Source organism: Leptinotarsa decemlineata, unplaced genomic scaffold (assembly GCF_025532065.1).
Source record: "Leptinotarsa decemlineata unplaced genomic scaffold, Ldec_3_MD MMD2_tig00001064_RagTag_RagTag, whole genome shotgun sequence".
NCBI classification, from domain to species: Eukaryota; Metazoa; Arthropoda; class Insecta; order Coleoptera; family Chrysomelidae; genus Leptinotarsa; species Leptinotarsa decemlineata.
In genome coordinates this window covers 11,493,203-11,499,748 of record NW_027412558.1, presented here as the reverse complement: position 1 = coordinate 11,499,748, position 6,546 = coordinate 11,493,203, and the positions used below count along the sequence as shown (strand labels likewise).

The following is a 6,546-nucleotide window of genomic DNA, read 5'->3' as shown; positions in this document are numbered from 1 at the left end:
GTTCAGACTTCCATCGTCTAATATAATATAAATTGATTTGAAATCCCTGAAAGAATCTGTAAAAAATTAAAAAGATTAACCGAAAATATAACAATTTTATCAAAGAAAAATTTGAACTTACAAGCAACAACCAAAAAAAAATAAAAAATTGAAATATTGATACAATCTGAAAATGAAAAATTGAAAATATTATTAACAAAAAATGAAAATTAAAAATCAAAAGATTCCAAACCAAGATACGTCACGACGTTTCGATTGTTAGTATCCACAATCGTCTTCGGGTGATAACTGGACACAAGGATCAACACTGATTAGAAGAAAATTCAAAGAATCCGCGTATATGTTGTACAACAACGCATTCAGCTAATCTAGCGTAGAGATACGTAACATATGGAAACTTGAATGACCTATAAATAGTCAGATCTCGGAGGAATAAGATGAACACTTCAATCTAGCAGACCACTATTATAATCTTCATGCAGTCATTGTTCACTGTGGTTCTGGCGTTGAATCTGGTCATTATTACGCATTGGTCAAAGATGAGAAACGGACTGGTTTAAAGTTTAACGATAGTCGTGGCACTAAGTGTTCTGGCGATGTCTTGAATATATTGGAGCCTCTGGAGACACCCTACATTTCATGATCACCTTCAGATGATCAGGTGCTACAGGTTTTTTCGGGTTTTCCTGCTGCTGAAAAACCAAATGCGCTACTGGAATCAATGAAGTCACCCCGGAGCGCCAATTAATTTTTGTCGTTTCATAATTTCATGATTTGTATTAGTTTCTTCTTTAAATCTAATACATCGTTATATTTTGGTAAAATTACCTATAGTATTAGATATGTTTCATTACTTCCTTTTCTTGTGAATTAGTTAATCTGCCCGCTGTTTATCACATAACTCCTTTACTCCTTTCAAGAAATGCGATAACGTTCATTTACATTTTTCTTTACTAAAATGATACGGCTAGAACTATATTCGTGGTAAGAGTCGAATTATCTATTTCGGTGACAGGAAGTCGTAATTTTGTGTGGTTGAGTGTTTCGTTTTGTGAAGTTTTCCAAACTGGTGCTGATGAGGGAATGAAGACAAGTTTCTTTGCCCGAAACCTCGAAGTTCGCCTAATGCTTGATTGTTTTAGGTAAGCGAAAAGACTCTTCATATATTATGTTGCATACCATTCCCATTCATGATATCTGTTTAAATTCCAGAACGAATGTTTGGAGTCATTCTTTCAAGTGAAAAACACAAGCACTAGAGGAAAATCATTAAGGGACTCTTAGAGCATCCATTTGGAAAAACTTTCTCAAGAAGTTTATTCTACATCAACGACGTCCTCCAAATGAAAGAGTTCTCAAAGAGTTCCGTTCGAAGTGTACTGAGTTGAACCTCATAACGATGAGCAGCCAGAGCCCGTCGCGTATTTCTGATATTCATCGGTCTTTGTGGAATCAAATGTACCAAGTCACTTGAACACTTCCCATGAAAGTATCTAGAGAAGAGAGACAAATCTACAACCTTTCTTCGATGTTCCAGACTATCAATCGTCTCCAATCAGGCGTATACTTCTTTTCTAGATGGAATTCAGCAGCTTCAGGGTATGTTTGGAGGCGGAGCTCCATATATGAGGACAATACTCCAAAGAGAGTCTGATATGAGCTTAATAAAGCATCAAAAGTTGCTGAGGTGTGTGAACAGTTTTCTGGTTCGGAACAGTGTTCCAAGCTTTTAAGAAACAGCTATTGCAATTCCAGCGACATGCGATTGTGCCAAGACATATTGGTGTCCATTTCAACCCTCAACAAACTCATTGGAACAGAGAGCGGAATTGTCTGGCACGACATTATTATATCCGGTTCAGAAACATTTATCTTTTTAGAGAAAACCGATGCCTGGATTTCTGTGGCATTGAATTGAACCTGGTTATTTTCACACCAATTCGAAATCACTTCTAGATCCTCTTTAAAATATTCAACCTCCTTCTGCCGGTGAAGATGTGCATCCGCAGCTGATGTCCTGGAATCCAAATGTAATGACAAGTGTGCTGTCGTCAGCCAAGCAATAAATTGGATTCTTGGCACAAACTGAATAGGAAAAAGTGATTTCCGTTCAATTCAAACTTCATACGTTTGAAAAAAGTTATTTCAGATGAAGTTTTTCTTCCAATTTGTATCATAAACAAACTTATCTACATGACCTAGACATATATGTAAGGAGTTTTTATTGAAGGTAATTACTTCATTCGTATCTTCGGCAGTTTTCCATATTTTCAATAATCATCGTTACTGCTTCTAAAAAGGACCAGGTTATATAGAAACAAAACGCGAAATGCAGCTTCAATACGGAGAAAGTTTCACTCCGAAGCGGCTCTTCTACTTAACCTATGCTCTTTTACTTGACCTTCAATTCAATATCATAAATATGTCTATTCATCCACTTACAAGGATCAAAATGCCTATCTGAAGCATATCTCGACTACACCATAATTTATTCGTCAGCTGGAAAAATAAAACCCTGATTCGGATCTGCCCTGTGTGTAATCAAGGTAAATAAATTAGCGGAGCTAATACAACAATAAGTAGGCCTGGGCGGTCGACCGCGAGGTGGTACATTAATCAGAAGTGGGATTCGAATGGCTTACTCGAAGACATAAATCTCAAGATGTCCCCGACAAGGATGTAAACAATAGAAGGTGAAGAACCCAAGCCACCTAGACTCGCATAAATATCTCCGGATTCGAGATCCGGAAGTACTTCCGCCCGACCGCGTGCATTCCTTCTATTATCGCGGCCAACTTGGAAAGTTATGGTGAGATTCAATAACGCCAAATCGTTGGGGTTATGGGGGGATTATTGGTATAATAGATGATTTTAGGAGTCGGACCTGAGTGGAGGTAGATAAGGAACAGGTTAATAATACAAGATAAGATTGCCTTCAGATTAGTAAAATCGCATACTGAAATGAGTCTGTCATGAGTTTGGCGTTTCATTTGCGAGACAGGACTTCTCCATCGCCGGTTTTTCATTCAAGAAAAAGTGAAGGTATCGACTTGGATGAGAATGTTCGTTTATATATGACACTAACATAATAAAAAAATATATCCTCTTTGAGAATGAACATGTGCATTCAGAATATCATACCTTAAAATAGGTACACTAGTTTTTTCATAAACTACACCGTACGATTTGATCTCCACTACGTAGTTTCACTACGAAAAAGCTACTGTGATAGCGACACATGTAGTGATATATTTTTTGAAATAAAGTTTGTTAAGAAGAAATCGTGAGGTGTAGTTTATGAAATTACCATCGATCTTCATTGAGAAGTTTAGGGTTAGGTTAGGTAAAGTCAGTGGGTCTATTCAACCCTCCACCGCAACCCGCAATGGTTCATTGTGGTTCAAACGTATTCACATTCGACCAAATGATCTCAACTTCTTAACGAAGCCGATTAGTTTGTATGGTGAGTGGTCTTCCAGGTCTTCCAGGTCAGATGGTGAGAGTACAATTATGCCTCTAAAAACCTGATTCGGTCCCCAGTGGGACAGGCAGGAAGTATGTGCTCTGCTGTTCCATCATTTTCCAAACAGAAGTAACACACACTGTCTTCCGACAGTCCGAATCTCTGCATATGCAGATTCAAATGACAGTGACCTGTAAGAAGTGATGGCTCACTTCAAGGCGTTTATGGCTCACTGAAAGATTCTGCCAGAAGTTCATTAATCTCCTTGCCATCCAGGTGTTCAATCTTTGTTTGGCAAAGCCTAAAGCGATGCCAGGTTCTGGTACGATTAACCTGCTTGCAGCACCCTCCTTTGCAAGAGAATCAACAGCCTCATTGCCTTTCAGGCCAGTATGGCCAGGAATCCAGACCAGAGACAATCTGTTAAGTCTTCCTATCGTGAAGAGTTGTTCATGGCAATTTGCTACCAATTTAGACGTTGCTCGGTAGGAGCCAAGAGCTTCCAATGCCGCTTGACTGTCCGAGAATATTTTTATTGACTTGTGTATGAGGTTGGTTCCTAGGCAAAGGTTCCTAGGTAGGTTGATATCTCTATCATGGGTCTGCGACTGAAAACACATGCACCAGAACCGGAAGGTGTTTTTGATTCATTTGTGAACCAACAACTATCTGCTCCTAATATTTCCTCCTCCCGGGCGAGAATAAAAATAAAGTAGGTACACTAGTTACCTTGCATTTCCTTTTGTATATGAAAAATGATAAAAAGCATCATGAAATTTCAAGAATTTCCTTAGTTCGGACTTCCATTGTCTAATATTAAATAAAATGGTTTGAAATCCCTAAAAGTACCAATACAAATGAAAAATTAAAAACAAGAGCTGAACATAACAATTATGTTAAGCAAAATTACCCTAAAATGAAATCACACTGAAATAAAATTCATGTAAAAAATAGAACAATTTAACAAATAGTGAAAAATAAAAAAAATTAACAAATTCCAAGCCAAGTTAGTTCACGACGTTTCGATTGTTAGTATCCACAATCGTCTTCGGGTGATGACTAGACTAATTCTTCCGAAAGATGATTTAGGGATCATTTCACTTTCACTTATCTCCTCTTTTCACTTCACCGGTTTAGCGAAAGATGACCGTTTGGCGGTCATCGAAACGTTGTGAAGTAACTTGGAATCTCTCAATTTTTATTTAATTGTTCTATTTTTTACTTGTATTTTATTCCTCAGTTATTTCATTTCACGGTTTTTTTGCTTAATATAATTGTTATGTTCATGTAATGTTTTTAATTTTCCATTTGTATTGGTTCAATCACCTTCAAACAAACGATGAACATTCAAATCATAAAGTTCATATTATACAGGGTTCAATAATATTAATAATAATAAGTTTATTCACATTACGATGTTTACAATATTGGCATAAAAAAAAGTGTGGGTGTCATTTGCAAATAAACGGAGAAAACCCACTTAGGACCAAATGGTTGCGCATGGGTCATTATTTCTCGTCTATTGTACAGAATGTTTCCCAAAAAAATAATTAATTACATTTGTCATTCAAGTAAGTAATATCAATTTCAGGCGATGATTACTTGTCATATTTCGTGAAAAAAAATCATATAAACGTATGTCCTAACTAGCTTCGTTTTTTGAGTAACGGGGTGTCAAAGTTTTACTGAAAATAATGTTCCTTTACTGATAACTCAAATTTTTTTTGCCGATTTCAATGAAACTAATTCCAGTGGCGTCACAGAGGGTTACCTTATTGATATTTATGGTAAAAATCATTACCTATGCGGTCCTCCGATTAAAATAAAAATCAAAGCAGTTTGACATCGTCTTCAATCCACTATCCAAAAAGAGTTTCATTACAAAATTTGTTTAAATGGCGAAGAATATGGAAACACATCTTTGAACTTGAATGATGCGTAATCAAAATTTCTACGCCACTGACTCTAACCCGCTGAAATTCAAATTCCAAACCTCATTTTATGAAAAAAAAAGCCCCTTATTAGTGCTAACAAATATACGTACAATAATTAGAATCGACGAAAATTATTGCGAGTAATTAATGAAAGAACAATATTCTTAGTAAAACTGTGACTAGGAAACAAAGCATTCATATGAATGTTGTTTCATGAAATATGAAAAGTAACCACCACATGAAATCAATTACAGCATTATTACATAGCGTGTATCTTTCCTGTTTATGACAAATTTAAATATTTCGGAAACGTCAACGCTATTATAAACTTATCAGTTGATACGTCAAAAAAGTATAACTAAAGACGACCACGACAAAACCCGGAAACCAACGAACACATGGTTATATTCCTTTTTTTTCATTCTCTCATTCAGTCATGATATCTAACAATAATTTCAATGAGGTAACTTTCGTTTTTAGAATTTTATGTTGTAAATGAAATCAACTTAGCTCTTTTATGTTAATACTCATCACAATAATCTGAAGATTTGAACGAAAATTGAGAACAATTTTTTCAGAATAATCTGTACATTTCATCATTAGTTGGTTGTTTTCCGCTACGACTTCAGTGAATTTTATTGTATATTTCCCGAAAATAAAAAAAAATTAAAATTTCCAATTCATCTCTGCCTTATTACCAAATTATAAATATGACAACATCATACCCACACCCCGATTTTGTAGGTTTGAGATTTGTATCATCGAAAATCATAAATTTTGCCTACCATATGTAGTTGAACATTTGAATGATAATTGCATACTCTCCTAGAGAGTTTGCATCCCATGGGGACGAGGAGATTTACGAACAATAATGATGGTGATATTAACATTCACTAATTTAACAGCTACACACTCATATTTTTTTCCTCAAAGTCTGACGACGCCCTCATAAAACTTCTATAAATACCTAATACCTAATGCCTGTATTCAATAGCAATTCCTGAAAACAGTGCCAATGTCTGTAAATATGGAAAGTAGCAAAAAACCCAAGTCAACCTTGCTGATGTCAAATTACGTATTTGGTAAGATAAAAACACAATCACTTCAGTATATTTTGACAATGGAACTGCCTCACGTCGAATCCGTTCT

General features: G+C 35.8%; 1 protein-coding gene across 1 annotated transcript in view; it reads right to left on the bottom strand.

The window, feature by feature from the left end:
• The window catches only part of LOC111517914 (uncharacterized), a 1,107,665-nt gene that overhangs the window by 1,082,292 nt on the left and 18,827 nt on the right, over positions 1–6,546 (bottom strand). The gene's annotated exons all lie outside the window — the stretch shown is intronic.